The sequence below is a fragment of the Carcharodon carcharias genome, chromosome 9 (assembly GCF_017639515.1).
Source record: "Carcharodon carcharias isolate sCarCar2 chromosome 9, sCarCar2.pri, whole genome shotgun sequence".
Taxonomy (NCBI): Eukaryota; Metazoa; Chordata; class Chondrichthyes; order Lamniformes; family Lamnidae; genus Carcharodon; species Carcharodon carcharias.
In genome coordinates, this window is record NC_054475.1 from 125,488,153 (window position 1) to 125,512,909 (window position 24,757).

Here is a 24,757-nt window from a genome sequence, read left to right on the forward strand (position 1 = left end):
AGCACACACAATATATCATTTACTGAGCACACACATTATATCACTAAGTGAGCACACACATTATATCACTTACTGAGAACACGGATTATATAATTTACGGAGCACACACATTATATCACTTACTGAGCCCAGAGTATGTCACTTATTGAGCACACACATTATATCACTTACTGTACACAGATTATCTCACTTACTGAGTGCGCACATTACATCACTTACTGTGATCATGGACTATATAACTTACTGAGCATACACATTGCATCACTTACTGAGCACAAACAATATAAAACCTACTGAGCACACAGATTATATCACTTACTGAGCACATGGAATTATAACTTACTGAGCACACACATTTTATCACTTACTGAACACACACTTTATGTCACTTACTGAGCTCACAGATTATATAATTTACGGAACACTCCCTTTATATGACTTACTGAACACAGAAGTTATATCAACTACTGAGTACACACATCATATCACTTACTGAGCACACACATTATATCACTTACTGAACACACAGATTTTATAACCTACTGAGCACACACATTATATCACTTACTGAGCACTCATTTATATCACTTACAGAACACACACATTATATGACTTACTGAACACACATTATATAACTGACTGAACACACACATTATATCACTTACTGAGCACACACATTATATCACTTACTGAGCACAAACAATATAAAACCTACTGAGCACACACATTATATCACTTACTGAGCACACACATTTTATCACTTAATGAGCGCACACATTATATCACTTACTGAGGCCACACATTATATCACTTAATGAGCGCACACATTATATCACTTACTGAGCACACACATTATGTCACTTACTGAGAACACGGATTATATAACTTACGGAGCACACACATTATATCACATACTGAGCACACACATTATTTCACCTACTGAACACACACATTATGTCACTTACTGAGCAAACAAATTATATCACTTACTGAACGCACACATTATATAACTTATTGAGCATTCACACTATATCACTTACTGAGCGCACACATTATATCACTTACTGAAACCAGATTATATCACTTACTGAGCACACACATTACATCACTTAATGAGCACACACATTACATCACTTAATGAGCACATTCATTATATCACTTACTTAGCACACACATTATATCGCTTACTGAGCACAGATTATATCATTTAATAAGCACACACATTTTATCACCTACTGATCACACACATTTTATCACTTACTGAGCACACACATTACATCACACACTGAACGCACACATTATATCAATTATTGAGCACGCACATTCTATCACTTACTGAGCACTCACATTATACCACTTACTGAGCACAGATTATATCACATACTGAGCACAAATATTATATCATTTACTGAGCTCACACATTATATCACTTACTGAACACAGATTATATGATTTACTGAGCACACAGATTATATGACTTACTGAGCACACACATTATATCACTTACTGAGCACATATTATATCACTTACTGAGCACAAACATTATATCATTTACTGAGCTCACACATTATATCACTTACTGTGCACACACATTCTATCACTTACTGAGCACACATATTATATCATTTATTGAGCACATGCATTATATCACTTACTGGGCGCACAGATTATATAATTTACTTAGCACACACTTGATATCACTTACTGAACTCACACATTATATCACTTACAGAGCACGCACATTCTATCACTTACTGAGCACACACATTATACCACTTACTGAGCTCAGATTATATAACTTACTGAGCACACACATTATATCACTTACTGAACACACACTTTATATAACTTACTGAGGACACCTTATATCACTTACTGAACACACACATTAGATCACTTACTGAACACACATTATATCACTTACTGAACACACACATTAGATCACTTACTGAACACACACATTATATCACTTACTGAACACACACATTATCACTCTTATTGATCGCACACATTATATCACTAATTGAGCATACAGATTATATAATTTACTGAGCACACACATTGTATCACTTACTGAACACAGATTATATGATTTACTGAGCACACACATTAAATGACTTACTGAGCACACACAATATATAAATTACTGAGCACTCGGATTATATGACATACAGAGCACACGCATTATATCACTTACTGAGCACATATAATATCACTTTCTGAGCACACACATTCAATCATTTACTGAGCACACACATTGTATCACTTACTGAGCACACACATTCTATCACTTACTGAACACAGATTATATCACTTACTGAGCACACATATTATATCACTTATTGAGCACACGGATTATATAATTTACTAAACACACACATTATAGCACTTACTGAGCATACAGATTGTATAATTTACTGAGCACACACATTATATCAGTTACTGAGCACGCACGTTACATAACTTAATGAGCTCAGATTATATCACTTACTAAGCACACACGTTATATCACTTACTGAGCGCATATTATATCACTTACTGAGCACATACATTCTACCATTTACTGAGCACGCACAATATATCACTTACTGAACACACACCTTATATCACTTATTGAGCACACACATTATATCACTTACTGAGCACACAGATTATACAATTTAGTTAGATCACACATTATATCACTTACAGAGCACCCACATTCTATCACTTACTGAGCACAAACATCATACCACTTACGGAGCTCAGATTATATCACATACTGAGCACACACATTATATCACTTACTGAACACAGATTATATGACTTACTGAGCACACACATTACATGACTTACTGAGCACACACAATATATGATTTACTGAGCACACACATTATGTCACTTACTGAACACACACATTATAGCACTCACTGCGCGCACAGATTTTATAATTTACTTAGGACGCACATTATATCATTTACTGAGCTCACACATTATATCACTCACTGAGCACACACATTCCATCATTTACTGAGTGCACACATTCTATCACTTTCTGAGCACACACATTATATCACTTATTGTGCACACACTTAATATCACTTACTGAGCACATAGATTATATCATTTACATAGCACACACATTCTATCACTTACTGAGCTCACACATTATATCAGTTACTGAGCACTCTCAGTCTATCACTTACTGAGCACACACAGCATACCACTTACTGAGCACAGATTATATCACATACTGCGCACACACATTATATCACTTACTGAGAACACGGATTATATAATTTACGGAGCACACACATTATATCACTTACTGAGCCAGAGTATGTCACTTATTGAGCACACACATTATATCACTTACTGTACACAGATTATCTCACTTACTGAGTGCGCACATTACATCACTTACTGTGATCATGGACTATATAACTTACTGAGCATACACATTGCATCACTTACTGAGCACAAACAATATAAAACCTACTGAGCACACAGATTATATCACTTACTGAGCACACACATTTTATCACTTACTGAACACACACTTTATGTCACTTACTGAGCTCACAGATTATATAATTTACGGAACACTCCCTTTATATGACTTACTGAACACAGAAGTTATATCAACTACTGAGTACACACATCATATCACTTACTGAGCACACACATTATATCACTTACTGAACACACAGATTTTATAACCTACTGAGCACACACATTATATCACTTACTGAGCACTCATTTATATCACTTACAGAACACACACATTATATGACTTACTGAACACACATTATATCACTGACTGAACACACACATTATATCACTTACTGAGCACACATATTATATCACTTACTGAGCACAAACAATATAAAACCTACTGAGCACACACATTATATCACTTACTGAGCACACACATTTTATCACTTAATGAGCGCACACATTATATCACTTACTGAGGCCACACATTATATCACTTAATGAGCGCACACATTATATCACTTACTGAGCACACACATTATATCACATACTGAGCACACACATTATTTCACCTACTGAACACACACATTATGTCACTTACTGAGCAAACAAATTATATCACTTACTGAACGCACACATTATATAACTTACTGAGCATTCACACTATATCACTTACTGAGCACACACATTATATCACTTACTTAGCATATATTATATCACTTACTGAGCACACACATTATATCACTTATTGAGTACATATTATATCAAATACTGAGCACACACATTCTATCATTTAATGAGCACACACATTCTATCACTTACTGAGCATACACATTCGATCACTTTCTTAGCACACACATCATATCACTTAATGAGCACACAGATTGTATAATTTACTGCGAGCACACATTATATCAGTTACTGAGCACACACATTACATAACTTACTGAGCTCAGAATATATCACTTACTAAGCACACACGTTATATCACTTATTGAGCACACACTTAATATCACTTACTGAGCACATAGATTATATCATTTACTGAGCACACACAATATATCACTTACTGAACACACACATTATATCACTTAATGAACACATACATTATATCACTTACTGAGGACACAAATTATATCACTTATTGAGCACACACATTATATCACTTACTGAGCACACACATTATATAATTTGCTTAGATCACACATTATATCACTTACAGAGCACGCACATTCTATCACTTACTGAGCACACACATTATATCACTTACTGAACACAGATTATATGAATTATTGAGCACACAGATTATATCACTTACTGAGCACACACATTATATCACTTACTGAGCACACAACTTAAATCACTTACTGAGCAGATATAATATCACTTACTGTGCACACACATTCTATCACTTACTGAGCACACACATTCGATCACCTTCTTAGCACACACATTCTATCACTTACTGAGCACACAGATTGTATTATTTACTGAGCACACACATTATATCACTTACTGAGCACACACATTACATCACTTACTGAGCTCAGATTATATCACTTACTGAGCTCACACATTATATCACTTACTGAGCACACACATTCTATTACTTACTGAGCACACACATTATACCACTTACTGAGCCCAGATTATATAATGCACTGAGCACACACATTATATCACTTACTGAGCACACATAATATATAACTTACTGAGCACATGCATTATATCACTTACTGAGCACACAGATTATTTAATTTACTTCGCACACACATTATATCACTTACTGAGTTCACACATTATATCACTTACTGAGCACAAAGATTATATAATTTACTGAGCACACACATTATATCACGTACTGAGCACATATTATATCACATACTGAGCACACACATTCTATCATTTACTGAGCACACACATTCTACACTTACTGAGCACACACATTCTATCACTTACTAAGCACACAAATCATTTCACTTACTGAGAACACAGATTGTATAACATACTGGGCACACACATTATATTACATACTGAGCACACACTTTATATCACTTACTGAGCACACATTATATCACTTACAGAACACAGATTACATCACTTACTGAGCAAATGGATTATATAACTTACTGAGCACACAGATTATATCACTTACTGAACACACACATTATATCACTTACTGAACACACACATTATATCACTTACTGAACACACACACTATATGACTTACTGAGCATACACATTATATCACTTATTCAGCACTCACTTAACATCACTTACTGAGCACACAGATTATATAATTTACTTTGCACACACATTCTATCACTTACTGAGCTCACACATTATATCACTTACTGAGCTCAGATTATATCAATTACTGAGCACACACATTATATCACTTAATGAGCACACAGTTTATATAAGTTACTTAGCACAGGCATTCTATCACTTACTGTGCACACACATTATATCACTTAATAACACTCACATTATATCACTTACTGAGCTCACACAATATATCACTTACTGAGCACACACATTCTTTCATTTACTGAACACAGATTATATGATGCACTGAGCACACACATTACATCACTTACTGAGCACACACAATATATCACTTACTGAACACACGGATTATATAATTTACTGAATTCACACATTATATCATTTACTGGGCCCATGGATTATATAATTTACTGAGCACACACATTATATCACTTACTGAGCACACAGTTTATATAATTTACATAGCACACGCATTATATCACTTACTGAGCTCACACATTCTATCACATACTGAGCACACACATTATACCACTTACTGAGCTCAGATTAATTGATGCACTGAGCACACACATTATATCACTTACTGAGCACACATAATATATAACTTACTGAGCACATGCATTATATCACTTACTGAGCACACAGATTATTTAATTTACTTCGCACACACATTATATCACTTACTGAGTTCACACATTATATCACTTACTGAGCACAAAGATTATATAATTTACTGAGCACACACATTATATCACGTACTGAGCACATATTATATCACATACTGAGCACACACATTCTATCATTTACTGAGCACACACATTCTACACTTACTGAGCACACACATTCTATCACTTACTAAGCACACAAATCATTTCACTTACTGAGAACACAGATTGTATAACATACTGGGCACACACATTATATTACATACTGAGCACACACTTTATATCACTTACTGAGCACACATTATATCACTTACAGAACACAGATTACATCACTTACTGAGCAAATGGATTATATAACTTACTGAGCACACAGATTATATCACTTACTGAACACACACATTATATCACTTACTGAACACACACACTATATGACTTACTGAGCATACACATTATATCACTTATTCAGCACTCACTTAACATCACTTACTAAGCACACAGATTATATAATTTACTTTGCACACACATTCTATCACTTACTGAGCTCACACATTATATCACTTACTGAGCTCAGATTATATCAATTACTGAGCACACACATTATATCACTTAATGAGCACACAGTTTATATAAGTTACTTAGCACAGGCATTCTATCACTTACTGTGCACACACATTATATCACTTAATAACACTCACATTATATCACTTACTGAGCTCACACAATATATCACTTACTGAGCACACACATTCTGTCATTTACTGAACACAGATTATATGATGCACTGAGCACACACATTACATCACTTACTGAGCACACACAATATATCACTTACTGAACACACGGATTATATAATTTACTGAATTCACACATTATATCATTTACTGGGCCCATGGATTATATAATTTACTGAGCACACACATTATATCACTTACTGAGCACACAGTTTATATAATTTACATAGCACACGCATTATATCACTTACTGAGCTCACACATTCTATCACATACTGAGCACACACATTATACCACTTACTGAGCTCAGATTAATTGATGCACTGAGCACACACATTACATCACTTACTGAGCACACACAATATATAACTTACTGAGCTCACACATTATATCACTTACTGAGCACAAAGATGATATAATTTACTGAGCACACAGATTATATAATTTTCTTAGATCACACATTATATCACTTACAGAGCACGCACATTCTATCACTTACTGAGCACGCACATTATATCACTTACTGAGCCCAGATTATATAATGCACTGTGCACACACATTACATCACTTACTGAGCACACATAATATATAACTTACTGAGCACATGCATTATATCACTTACTGAGCACACAGATTATTTAATTTACTTCGCACACACATTATATCACTTACTGAGCTCACACATTATATCACTTACTGAGCACAAAGATTATATAATTTACTGAGCACACACATTATATCACTTACTGAGCACATATTATATCACATACTGAGCACACACATTCTATCATTTACTGAGCACACACATTCTATCATTTACTGAGCACACACATTCTACACTTACTGAGCACACACATTCTATCACTTACTAAGCACACAAATCATTTCACTTACTGAGAACACAGATTGTATAACTTACTGGGCACACACATTATATCACATACTGAGCACACACTTTATATCACTTACTGAGCTCAGGTTATATCACTTACTGAGCACACACATTATAACACTTACAGAACACAGATTATATCACTTACTGAGCACACACGTTAAATCACTTACTGAGCACACGGATTATATAATTTACTGAACACACACATTATATCATTTACTGAGCAAATGGATTATATAACTTACTGAGCACACAGATTATATCACTTACTGAACACACACATTATATCACTTACTGAACACACACACTATATGACTTACTGAGCATACACATTATATCACTTATTGAGCACACAGTTAATATCACTTACTGAGCACACAGATTATATAATTTACTTAGCACACACATTCTATCACTTACTGAGCTCACACATTATATCACTTACTGAGCTCACACATTATATCACTTACTGAGCTCAGATTATATCACATACTGAGCACACACATTACATCACTTACTGAACACAGATTATATGATTTACTGAGCAGACACATTACATCACTTACTGAGCACGCACAATATATAACTTACCGAGCACACGGATTACATGACTTTCTGAGCAAACCCATTATATCACTTACTGAGCACATATTATATCACTTACTGAGCATACACATTATATCACTTACTGAGCACACAGATTATATCACTTACTGAGCACACACATTATATCACTTACAGAACACAGATTATATCACTTACTGAGCGCTCACATTATATCACTTATTGAGCACACACATTATATCACTTACTGAGCACACTCATTACATCACTTACTGAGCTCAGATTATATCACTTACTGAGCACACACATTATGTCACATACTGAGCACATATTAGATCTCGTACTGAGCACACATATTCTGTCATTCTATCATATATTCTATCACACATTCTATCACTGAATACACACCTTCTATCACTTACTAAGCACACACATCATATGACTTACGAGCACACAGATGGCACAACTTACTGAGCACACACATTATATCACTTACTGAGCACACACATCTTATCACTTACTGAGCTCAGATTGTATTACTTACTGGGCACGCACTTTATATCACTTACTGAGCACACATATTATATCACTTGCTGAACACAGATTATATCACTTACTGAGCACACAAATTATATCAGTTACAGAGCACACACATTATATCACTTACTGAGCTTAGATTATATCACTTACTAAGCACACACATTATATCACTTACTGATCACACAGATTATATCACTTACTGAGCACACACATTATATCACTTACTGAACACAGATTATATCACTTACTGAGCACTCACATTATATCACTTATTGAGCACACACATTATATCACTTACTGAGCACACTCATTACATCACTTACTGAGCTCAGATTATATCACTTACTGAGCACACACATTATATCACATACTGAGCACATATTATATCTCGTACTGAGCACACATATTCTATCATTTACTGAGTACACACATTCTATCACTTACTGAGCACACACCTTCTATCACTTACTAAGCACACACATCATATGACTTACTGAGCACACAGATGGTACAACTTACTGAGCACACACATTATATCACTTACTGAGCACACACGTTATATCAATTACAGAACACAAACATTATATCACTTACTGAGCACACACATTATATCAATTAATGAGAACAAACAGTATATCACTTACTGAGCACACACATTATGTAACCTACTGAGCACACACATTATATAACCTACTGAGCACACACATTATATCACTTACTGAGCACACATGTTCTATCACTTACTGAGCACATACATTTTATCATTATCTCAGCACACCCATTATATCACCTAATGAGCACACAAATTATCTCAATTTCTGAGCACACATTTTATATAACCTACTCCTGACATACATCACTTACTGAGCACACATATTATATAGCCTACTAAGCACACACATATCACATATTGAGCAAACACATTATATGACTTACTGAGCACACACATTTTTCACTTACTGAGCACACACATTATCTCACTTACTGAGCACACACAATCTCTCACTTACTGAGCACACACATTATATGACTTACTGAGCACACAAATTGTATCACATACTGAGCACACACATTGTTTCACTTACTGAGCACACATTATATCACTTACTGAGCACACACATTGTATCACTTACTGAGCACACTCATTACATCACTTACTGAGCTCAGATTATATCACTTACTGAGCACACACATTATATCACATACTGAGCACACATATTCTATCATTTACTGAGTACACACATTCTATCACTTACTGAGCACACACCTTCTATCACTTACTAAGCACACACATCATATGACTTACTGAGCACACAGATGGTACAACTTACTGAGCACACACATTATATCACTTACTGAGCACACACATTATATCACATACTGAGCACACATATTCTATCATTTACTGAGTACACACATTCTATCACTTACTGAGCACACACCTTCTATCACTTACTAAGCACACACATCATATGACTTACTGAGCACACAGATGGTACAACTTACTGAGCACACACATTATATCACTTACTGAGCACACACATTATATCACATACTGAGCACACATATTCTATCATTTACTGAGTACACACATTCTATCACTTACTGAGCACACACCTTCTATCACTTACTAAGCACACACATCATATGACTTACTGAGCACACAGGTGGTACAACTTACTGAGCACACACATTATATCACTTACTGAGCACACACATCTTATCACTTACTGAGCTCAGATTGTATTACTTACTGGGCACGCACTTTATATCACTTACTGAGCTCACACATTATATCACTTACTGAACACAGATTATATGACTTACTGAGCACACAAGTTATATCACTTATTGAGAACATGGATTGTATAATTTACTAAACACACACATTATATCACTTACTGAGCAAACGGATTACATAACTTACTGAACACACACATTGTATCACTTACTGAACACACACATTATATCACGTACTGAACACACACATTATATCACTTACTGAACACACACATTATATCACTTAGTGAGCACACACGTTATATCACTTACTGAGCACAAACATTATATCACTTACTGAACCCAGATTATATAACTCACTGAGCACACAGATTATATCACTTACTTAGCACACACATTCTATCATTTACTGAGCACACACATTCTATCATTTACTGAGCACACACATTATATCACTTACTGAGCACACACATTATATCACTTACTAAGCACACGCAACATATCACTTACTGAGCACACAGATTGTATAACTTACTGAGCACACACATTATATCACTTACTGAGCACACACATTAAAGCACTTAGTGAGCTCAGATTATATCACTTGTGGAGCACACACATTATATCACTTTTTAACACAGATTATATCACGTACTAAGCACACACATTATATCACTTACTGAGCACACACATTATATCACTTCCTGAGTACACACATTATTACCACTTACTGAGCTCAGATTACATCACATAATGAGCACACACATTGTATCACTTACTGAACACAGATTATATGACTGACTGAGCACACACATTATATCACTTACTAAGCACATATTATATCACTTACTGAGCGCACACATTCCACCATTTACTGACCACACATATTCTATCAGTTATTGAGCACACACATTCTATCACTTACTAAGCACACACATTCTATCACTTACTGAGCACACACATTCTATCACTTACTGAGCACACACATTCTATCACTTCCTGAGCACACGCATTCTATCACTTACTGAGCACACACATTCTATCACTTACTGAGCACACACATTCTATCACTTACTAAGCACACACATCTTATCACTTACTGAGCACACAGATTGTATTACTTACTGAGCACACACATTCTATCACTTACTGAGCACACACATTCTATCACTTACTAAGCACACACATTCTATCACTTACTGAGCACACACATTCTATCACTTACTGAGCACACACATTCTATCACTTACTAAGCACACACATCTTATCACTTACTGAGCACACAGATTGTATTACTTACTGAGCACACACATTCTATCACTTACTGAGCACACACATTCTATCACTTACTAAGCACACACATTCTATCACTTACTGAGCACACACATTCTATCACTTACTGAGCACACACATTCTATCACTTACTAAGCACACACATCTTATCACTTACTGAGCACACAGATTGTATTACTTACTGGGCACACACATTATATCAATTACTTATCTCAGATTATATCACTTACTGAGCACACACATTATATCACTTACTGAGCACACACATTACATCACTTATTGAGCTCAGATTATATCACTTACTGAGCACACACATTATATCACTTACTGAGCAAATATTATATCAATTACTGAGCACACATGTTATATCACTTAATGAACACACACATTATATCACTTACTGAACACACACATTATATCACTTACTGAGGACAAACATTATATCACTTATTGAGCACACACATAATATCACTTACTGAGCACACAGATTATATAATTTACTTAGATCACGCATTATATCACTTACAGAGCACGCAGATTCTATTACTTACTGAGCACACGTATTATACCACTTACTGAGCTCAGATTATATCACATACTGAGCTCACACATTATATCACTTAATGAACACAGATTATATCACTTACTGAGCACACACATTCTATCATTTACTGACCACACACATTATATCACTTACTGAGCACATATTCTATCACTTACTGAGCACACACTTTCTATCATTTACTGAACACACACATTCTATCATTTACTGAGCACACACATCCTATCACTTACTAAACACACACATCTTATCACTTACTGAGCACACAGATTGTATTACTTACTGACCACACACATTATATCACTTACTGAGCACATATTCTATCACTTACTGAGCACATATTCCTTCACTTACTGAGCACACACATTCTATCATTTACTGAGCACACACATTCTATCACTTACTAAACACACACATCTTATCACTTACTGAGCACACAGATTGTATTACTTACTGGGCACACACATTATATCACTTACTGAGCACACACATTATATCACTTACTGATCTCAGATTATATCACTTACTGAGCACACGCGTTATATCACATACTGAGCACACACATTATAATCACGTACTGAGCACACACATAATATCACTTACTGTGCTCAGATTAGATCACTTGCTAAGCACACACATTATATCACTTACTGAGCAAACGGATTGCATAACTTACTGAACACACACATTATATCACTTACTGAACACACACATTATATCACTTACTGAACACACACATTATATCACTTACTGAACACACACATTATATCACTTAGTTAGCACACACATTATATCACTTACTGAGCACACACATTATATCACTTACTGAACACAGATTATATGATTTACTGAGCAGACACATTACATCACTTACTAAGCACACACAATATATAACTTCCTGAGCACACGGATTATATCACTTACTGAGCTCACACATTATATCACTTACTGAGCACACACATTCTATCACTTACTGAGCACACAAATCATTTCACTTACTGAGGACACAAATTGTATAACTTACTGGGCACACACATCATATCACATATGAACACACACGTTATATCACTTACGGAGCTCAGATTACATCACTTACTGAGCACACACATTATATAAGTTACTGACCACAGATTATATAACTTACTGAGCTCACAACCTTATATCACTTACTGAGCACACACATTATACCACTTATTGAGCACATATTATATCAAATACTGAGCACACACATTCTATCACTTACTGAGCACATACATTCTATCACTTACTAAGCACACAAATTATTTCACTTACCGAGGACACAGATTGTATAACTTACTGGGCACACACATTATATCACATACTGAGCACACACATTATATCATGATTGAGCTCAGATTATATCACTTACTGAGCACACACATTATATTAATTACTGAACACAGATTATATCACTTACTGAACACAGATTATATGATTTACTGAGCAGACACATTACATCACTTACTGAGCACACACAATATATAACTTAGTGAGCACACGGATTATATGACTTACTGAGCACACACATTATCTCACTTACTTAGCACATATTATATCACATACTGAGCACACACCTTCTATCATTTACTGAGCACACACATTCTATCACTTACTGAGCACACATTCTATCACTTACTAAGCACACACATTATATGAATTACTGAGCTCAGATTATATCCCTTACTGAGCACTCACATTATATCACTTGCTGAGCACACACATTATATCACTTACTGAGCTCAGATTATATCCCTTATGGAGCACACACATTATATCACTTTTTAACACAGATTATATCACATACTAAGCACACATTATATCACTTACTGAACACATACATTATATCACTTACTGATCACAAACATTATATCACTTACTGGGCACATGGATTAAATAACTTACTGAGCACACACATTATATCACTTAATAACACACACATTATAGCACATACTGAGCACACAGATTATATAATTTACTTAGCACACACATTATATCACTTACTGAGCTAACACATTATACCACTTACTGAGCACATATTATATCACATACTGAGCACACATGTTATATCATTTAGTGAGCTCACACATTATATCACCTACTGAGCACACACATTCTATCAATTACTTAGCACACACATTATATCACTTACTGAACTCACACGTTATATCACTTACTGAGCACAATCATTCTATTACATACTGAGTACGCACATTATACCACTTACTGAGCACAGATTATATCACATACTGAGCACATGCATTATATCACTTACTGAACACAGATTATATGATTTACTGAGCGCACGGATTATATGACTTAATAAGCACACACATTATATCACTTACTGAGCACATATTATATCACTTACTGAGCACACACATTATATCAGATACTGAGCACACACATTACATCACTTACTGAGCACACACAATATATACTTACTGAGCACATGGAATATATGACTTACTGAGCACACACATTATCTCACTTACTTAGCACATATTATATCACATACTGAGCACAAACCTTCTATCATTTACTGAGCACACACATTCTATCACTTAGTGAGCACACACATTCTATCACTTACTAAGCACACACATCATATCACTTGCTGGGCACACACATTATATCACTTACTGAGCACACACGTTATATCACTTACTGAGCACACAGATTATATCACTCACTGAGCACACACATTATATCACTTACTGAGCTCAGATTATATCACTTGCTAAGCACACACATTATATCACTTACTGAGCAAACGGATTACATAACTTACTGAACACACACATTATATCACTTACTGAACACACACATTATATCACTTCCTGAACACACACATTATATCACTTACTGAACACACACATTATATCACTTACTGAACACACACATTATATCACTTACTGAGCACACACATTATATCACTTACTGAACACAGATTATATGATTTACTGAGCAGACACATTACATCACTTACTAAGCACACACAATATATAACTTCCTGAGCACACGGATTATATCACTTACTGAGCTCACACATTATATCACTTACTGAGCACACACGTTCTATCACTTACTGAGCACACACAATATATAACTTCCTGAGCACACAGATTGTATAACTTACTGAGCACACACATTATATCACTTACTGAGCTCAGATTATATCACTTACAGAGCACACACATTATATCACTTTTTAACACAGATTATATCACGTACTACTCACACACATTATATCACTTACTGAACACACACATTATATCACTTACTGAACACGCACATTATATCACTTACTGGGCACATGGATTATATAACTTACCGAGCACACACATTATATCACTTAATAACACACACATTATAGCACTTACTGAGCACACAGATTATATAATTTACTTAGCACACCAATTATATCACTTACTGAGCTCACACATTATATCACTTACTGAGCACACACATTATATCACTTCCTGAGCACACACATTATACCACTTACTGAGCTCAGATTACATCACATAATGAGCACACACATTATATCACTTACTGAACACAGATTATATTATTTACTGAGCACACACATTACATCACTTACTGAGCACATGGATTATATGACTTACTGAGCACACACATTATATCACTTACTGAGCACATATTCTATCACTTACTGAGCACACACATTCCTTCATTTACTGAGCACACACATTCTATCACTTACTGAGCACACACATTCTATCACTTACTGAGCACACACATTCTATCACTTACTAAGCACACATATCTTATCACTTACTGAGCACACAGATTGTATTACTTACTGGGCACACACATTATATCACTTACTGAGCACACATATTATATCACTTACTGATCTCAGATTATATCACTTACTGAGCACACACATCATATCACTTACTGAACACAGAGTATATCACTTACTGAGCACTCACATTATATCACTTACTGAGCACACACATTATATCACTTACTGAGCTCAGATTATATCACTTGCTAAGCACACACATTATATCACTTACTGAGCAAACGGATTATATAATTTACTGAACACACACATTATGTCACTTACTGAGCACATGGATTATATAAATTACTGAGCACACACATTATATCACTTACTGAACACACACATTATATCACTTACTGAGCACACACATTTTCTCACTTACTGAGCACACACATTGTATCACTTACTGAGCACACAGATTATATAATTTACTTAGCACACACATTATATCACTTACTGAGCTCACACATTATATCACTTACTGAGCACACACATTCTATCACTTACTGAGCACACACATTCTATCACTTAGTGAACATAGATTATATCACTTACTGAACAGACATATTATATAATTTACTGAGCACACACATTGTATCACTTACTGAGCACAAACATTTTATCACTTACGGAGCACTCACATTATATCACTTACTGAGCACACACGTTATTTCACTTACTGAGCACACACATTTGATCACTTACTAAGCACATACATTATATCACTTACTGAGCACACACAGAATGCCCTGGGGAACCACCACCCAACCCCACCCCCGCCCCCTCCCACCCACCCCCACCCCCCGTCCCTGCCATCACATTTTCCAGTCAATGTGTGCATGGCAGTTGCCCAGAAGTGCAACTTTTCATGGTCATTTGCTTTGCACTTGGAGACAACCAAGCATCACAATTTAATTCACACTCATTGTGTAGATCCAACTGGGTTTCAACAATGGTTACCCAGGAAGAGTTAGAATTATTAATATTAGTTTTTACTTCTGTGCGACTATTGTACAGACCCACACTGGCTTTCCATGAACCGCCCCCACTTCCCAGAACCCACTGAATTCTTCCCACTCCATGGCTCCCCTTCCCATGTGATTCGCTACTCACCACTGGATTCCAGGACTGACATCCACTCACCTTCGTGGCCCAACCTGACCACCCCTCCAACATGGCCTGACCCGACCCCCACCCACCAGGACCTGACCTCGTCAACCCCCAGAGACATGGACCAACCAAAACCCTCTCTGCCGACACCTAATCGGACTTGTCCTGAGAGCCGACCTGACGACCCCGAGATGCGACCTGACCCTCTCGAGACCCAACCTGCCCTCCCCGAGTCCTGACCCAAACCCCCTACCTGAAAATCCCCACATCTGCCTTCTAGCAAATGCTACCCACTTACCTCATTCTTACCTGTCCTGTTAAAGGCCTTTAAACTTGGCTGGGCCTTTAACTTACCTGGTTTATGTTGGCTAATGCTGTAAAAAAGGTGATATGACCTCCTTACATCTAACTGAGTTGCCCTTGATTCTAGGTCCCATGGATGGGCTGCTGTGGTCAAGTGGAGTCCCATGTACCTTTAAGAGAAGGCAAGTGGACTAACCAAGTGACAGTACTGGCCAATCACTATACAGCACAGGCTACTGGTTAACTTTCAGTCTCGAGTTGGATATGGTTGTGGGAGCATGCAAGGATTTAATGCTCTGCCTTCTGTTGCAAAGAACAATCACAGTTTGTTCTTATGTCAATCTCTCTCCATTATGGATAGTTAGCATCAACTAACAAGTGTATATGAAGGTGCGCAATTCGAGTTTACTTGACGAGTGAACTCATAGACTCCAGACATAAAACTGGCAACGAGGATTAAAATAGCAAAATTGCAAGACCCCAGAGTGAGAATCAACAAGATGGGTTAGCAAATCATTAGAAAAAGAATCTGCATTTCAGTTGTCAAATAGGCAGCAATCAGAGCAGAAAGCAGGGCTGCAGTATTAACTTTGAGGAAAAAAAACCCTGCAGAATTGCAATCGTGGGGATCCTGCCAAAATTCGAAAAGAGCACGAAACCCAGCACAGCAAAGCCGACAGCTACAGAGATGGAGTTGAAAAAAAATGGTGATTGCTCTTAAAGCAGCAATATATTTAAAGAGTTACATGCAAGAAAAATGGTTATGGACAGAAAATTATAAGAGAGCCCAGAGAGAGGGCAAGTCTGCGGAAGGCAAAACACGAATCAATCAACAGCAATCAAGAAAGCCACAGTAAGCCAAACATCTGAATTCAGCATTAACTGGGAAGCCATCAGAAGCACAGTCCCCTTGCAGACATTCACAATGCTGCAGTTCGAGCGTGTCGATGACTGGTCTCAGTATTTCGAACGCCTCGTGTTCTTTTTTACCACCAACAACATCGCGGGGGAGGAGAAGAAGACAATACTTTTGTCCTCATGTGGGAGCAAAATGCTGACTATGTGGCCATCTTAAAGACATTAACTGAGCATTGTCAAATCAGAACGTCCGTTAGTGATATGTTGTGAGACCGACTGGTGCGCGGGATTGGAGATGATACTATCCAAAGGCATTTGCTGGCCGAAACTAATCTAGACTTCAATAAGGCACTAGAATTAGCCACAGCCTTGGAGGATGCTGTTAGAAATTCGGAAGCTAGAAGAGATACACAAAATGGCGCCATCCATCTGGTAGGGCAGGACAGACCAGCAACAAAAGGCGAGAAACATTGGACCTCACAGAAGGATGGGAAACGCCCACTATGTACAGATCAGTAAAAAACATCAGTACCACAGTGAAAACCCATAAAGTGAATGAGAGAAATGCATCCAGGCATCCAGTGAGTGATCGACAATTCAAACAAGCTGAATGCTTTTTCTGCCACTGCTATGGTCACATAATGTGGCATTGCAGAGATAGGCTGTGACAGCATTTTAAAGACAACTGGAGAAATCATGAAATGTGTCTCATGGAAGAACCAGAAGAAATAGAATCAGATATCCATTCGTTATATAACCTGAAAGTGGGTAGAACCATGCCAATCGAAGTAGTCATTATAGTCAGTGGACAACCCGTTAAGATGGAAGTTGATAAGGGAGCATTGATATTCATCATTGGAGAACATACATTCAGATACTTGAATAGAGGAACCCATCCTTTAAGATTGGAAGTTTCAGACACTAAACTGAGAACATACATGGGGGAAGAAATAAGATTGAAAGGGTTATGTCAAGTCCTGGTGACATATGGAGATCAATCTGAAAGATTGCCCTTGACAGTGGTAGCTGGAGAGGGCCCCTGCCTTAATAGGCCGCAACCGGCTTGAAAAGGGTAAATTGAAATTGGCCAAAATTTTTCAAATGAAAATGAAAGGCTTAGAGGAATTGTTGCAAAAGTATGCTTCCATTTTCAAAGATGAGTTAGGAAGGATTCGCGGGCTACAGGCCAGAATCAATGTAGACCCATACGTAACCCCCAGATTTATAAGAGCCAGACCAGTCCCTTATGCTCTATGGGACAAGGTTGAAACCCAATTGGTCAGACCGGAAAAATTGGGCATCCTACAACCAGTGCAATTTTCTGAGTGGGTGGCACTCGTCATACTTGTACTGAAGCCGGAACAAAGCGTTCATTTATGCAGTTAAGCTAACTGTCAATAAGGTGGCCAAACTTGATGGACACCTGATACCCAAGATTGAGGAATTGTTTGAAGTTGGCAGGGGCACCACATATTCTAAATTAGACATGATTCATGTCTAACCAGCAGGTAGAGTTGGAAAAGGACTCTGGGAATTTTTCACCGCTAATACAAACTGAGGATTGTATTAATACACACGTCTACCCTTTGGGGTCTCCTTGGCGTGTGCTATTTTCCAAAGAACGATGGAAACTTGTTCCAAGGATTGCCCCATGCTATCATTTACTTGGATGATGTATTGGTCCAACGATGCACACTTAGCAAATGTTGAAGAGGTGCTCAAATGCTTTGCACAAGTAGGTGTACGTTTAAAATGAGAGAAGTGTCTGTTCCAAGCTAAGGAGGTAATTTACTTGGGCCACAAGGTTGATGCGCAGGGCTTGCATCCTATGGAAGAAAAAGTCCAGGCCATTCACGAGGCACCTGCCCCAAGAAATACCACAGAGCTTAAGGCATCCTGAGGCACGGTAAACTATACAGCCGATTCCTCCCAAATCTCTTGACTGTGCAGATCCCATTGCATGGCCTGCTTAAGAAGAACAAGAAATGGAGTTGGCAAGCCCCGCACCAGGATGCCTTCCTGAAAGTGAAGCGATTGTTAAGGTTATTGGCCTTGTTGGTCCACTTTGACCTCAAGAAGGAATTAATTTTACACATGATATGTCCCCTTTCACATCGGATGGCAGATAGCTCCCAACTGGTTATACATCTCGCACACTCAGTGTTGCAGAGCGCTGATATTCTCAGATTGAAAAGAAAGACTTATCTATCGTGTTTGGTGTCTGGAAGTTTCATCAATATCTCCACGGTCACCATTTCCATATTATAACCGCCCACAAGCCCCTACTAAAATTATTTGGAGAAGATAGAGTATATTGATAAATGGCCACCTCCACAAAAGAACGCCAGCCCTACAAGAAGAAATGCTGTCTTCATCTTTGCTTGAGTCTGTTCCGCATGTCGAGGACAGGTCACACGATTCGGAAGTACCGGTGGGGTCTGTGGGGCCCGCGGGAGTCAGGGAGACAAACCTGCCAATTTCCACTGATGAACCCAGTGGACAACTGTCCCCTAAAAAGGGGGTCTCGAAAAAACCAGCCGAGGTTGTTGAACTGCAGCGCTCAACACGTCTGAAAAAGCCCCCTGAGAGACTTGACCTGTAAAAAGTTATTATGTAAATAGTTCACATGTTATTAAGTTTGTCAACTGTAATTTTTTTAAGTAAAGGGGATGGAATGTGGTCAAGTGGAGTATCACGTATCTTTAAGAGAATGCAAGTGGACTAACTATACGACAGTACTGGCCAATCACTGTACAGCGCAGGCTACTGGTTAACTGTCAGTCTAGAGCTGGAGGTGTATTTGGAGCACGCAAGGATTTAGTGCTCTGCCTTCTGTTGCAATAAACAATCACAGTTTGTTCTTATGTTGGTTTCTCTCCATTATTGATAGCGAGCATTAACTAACAGGTGCATATGAAGGCGTGCAATTTGAGTTTACTTGACTAGTGACCTCATAGACTCAAGACATAAAAGCTGCACACCCAGATCTTGCCCAGCCTGAGTCGGAAGGCCGGGAGAGATAGGATCAAAAAAGTTTTGGGTAAGAAAGTAGGAGCAGAGTGGCAATCCAACCCTGCTTGCCACACCACGGAAGTTCAGGTCCAATTATCTCCCCTTTTATTGCTAACACACATTTGACTAGCAGCACTGAACGAGACATCAGTTAGTCATGATGCTGCGAGAACCATCCTGAGCTGTTTTATTGGAATTCCAAATTGCCCATGGCAATGATACAGAGGGCGATAGGTTAACCTGCTCCCTTGGGTTGGTGACCACATGTGAACACAGTCCCCTGTAAAAACCTTTGCCTCACACCCTGATGCAAACAAGAGACTCCAGATGTGACGAAATGTTTTCCAGACCTGTTTTCAATTCATATAAATGCAGATTTGAGATTTCTTTAGTTAAACGTTGGAATCAGCTGTTTTGTAATCATTGGGGGATGGTAATGTGCAATGATATCATTCAGCAGTTCATTTTAAGTCTTTCATGGTTTGAAATAGGTAGTTAACATTTATTAATGTCAAAGGTTGATAACAGGAAGATGGTGATTTTGGTCTGTCTTTGCCTAAAGGATACACTGGTTAGCAGTAGATTAGCTGGTGTTTTACAGAAATTATCTGTTTGCCTCCAAGCAAAATACTATGTGTAATCAATGAGAAATGTTGTAGATTAGGGCAGTTTCTTTTAGCGGGATCTTATAAAAAGGATCTTTAAGATAAAATATGCTTAATTAGCTTGAAAAACTGATAGGATAAGTCAAATAGCTGGCATGCTATTTGCTAAGTACACTGGGCTATTATATGGTACTTGCATTGATAGGTATGGGTTTCAGAAATGATATTTTACGTGCCATCTCCAAGAATAAGGCAGCCAGGAACAGTGTTAAATAAGGGGCTGTGGAATCTCAGAGAGGGAGGAACTGCTGTATTTAATTATTTATGAAAAAATTTGCATACTGAAACAAGGTACATAACTCATTTAATTTTGTTCTGCTTATTTTCAAGTATTGTCATTAATTCTCTTTATTAATAGCAGCTCAAGTCATACAAACAACCTGGTTTCCTGTTCCAGTTCCATTTTGCAAGTTCTCTATCAGATTGCAATTGTTCTATTAATTTTTTTATTCATTCATGGGATGTGGGCATTGCTGGCTAGGCCAGCATTTATTACCCATCCCTAATTGCCCTTGTTCCTTGTTCTATACTATACTATACTTCTAAATTATACTAATTTGGTGATTTTTTTTTGTTGAAAGGATTCATTGGCACATTCTGAATTTATCAAGTCAAGACTGTTAGTCACACTGGAAAAATATTGGGGTCACAGCTACAATTCTACTATGAGAGCACACCTACCCTGAGCTTCAGATTTAACCTCCACCTAACCTTCAGTTTTACAGCATCAACACCTGCATTGGCTTGTACTAAAATCTGACTGAATTTTGCTAATCAAAAATCTGTATAAATTCTTAAAGAATTTTAATATTTTGAGGTGCATTTTCACAGGGGTGAGCATTAATACCCAGAAATGTGCAAAATAGCACAATGGGTGAATGCTGAAACACTGGCATTGCAAGTTATGTCTACATCATCTCAAGGTAAACTAATACGAAAGTGCAAAAATATATACAGCATATGGTAACTGAATCTGGTCAAAAAGTTTCCAGAGTAGCCATGCCCCTTTAACACACAATTACCCAAACATGCTGGCCTTTGAATTATTTTGTGACATGGGAATATCTTAATATGATCTGCAATGTGGAAACGGTAATTTTCCCACACAATAATCCAATCGGCACTCGCCTAAACTGGGAAGCTATATTTTAAAAGACCCTGTCAAGTTCCGAAAGATTAAAAATTTACTACAAGTAATCACTGCCATTTCCTTTGATTAACCTTCACCGCCCTGACCTTACCTAGAGGCAATTCAATTTCTAATTGTCCAATTACATTTCAGGTTCCTTGTGTGCTCAGCACAGGCTAAAGTTACTTTCAAAGTCCAAGCCTGAAGAATAGATCTGGACATGCTTGGAATGCTAGACAAACACTGATTTAGATGAATACACAGATCTGAGTGATTAATTTATAATGGGAGCCCTTCATACATTAATAGTTACAAAAGCTTGGTGACTTCAGAACTCACTGTCAGTGTATATTGATCCAAATGCAAAATTTAACCTGAAGGAAAATTATGCCAAAATGTTTCTAAATTTCCCCCCAGGTAACAGAGACACATCTTGCCCTAATGCATTTTTTTGTCTGGGCCATAGCATTTTATATTTTTTGGGAAAAAAAACACCATGATTGTTTTTTCATAAACAAATGTATCATAAATTATTTGATTAGCACATTTATCAAATGCCACAATAATGATAATCTAATCCTACTATAATTCCTCTTCATTGTTTAGTTTCAATTGACAAGTAGAACAACAATCTTCATTTGCATAGCACCTTTCTAACATAGTAAAACATCCCAAGGTGCTTCACAGCAGGCTTATCGGATAATTGAAGGAAGAGCAATGAGCAAGAACTGACCAGGACAGGATTTTACTCCAATATTTTGTGGAGATCATTGGGGAAAGATTGATCTATAACCTTCTTATAAAGAAGTTATATTGGTTACCAGGGGAATTTGGTGAGGATTCTGAATAAACTGCGCTGCTTATTCCTCTTCATCCCTGTGCAGAAAGGCCTATGTTGATCCCCAGTTCAGCAATGCCTCATTTTAAAATTCTCATACTCAAAGTTCAAACCCCTTCATGGCCTCACGCCTCCCTATCTCTACTACATCCTTCGGCCATGCAACCCGCTAAGAAATCTGCGCTCCTCTAATTCTTGCCCCTTGTCCAGTCCCAGCTTACTTCACTCCACAACTGAGGTTGGTTGCAGAGCCATGA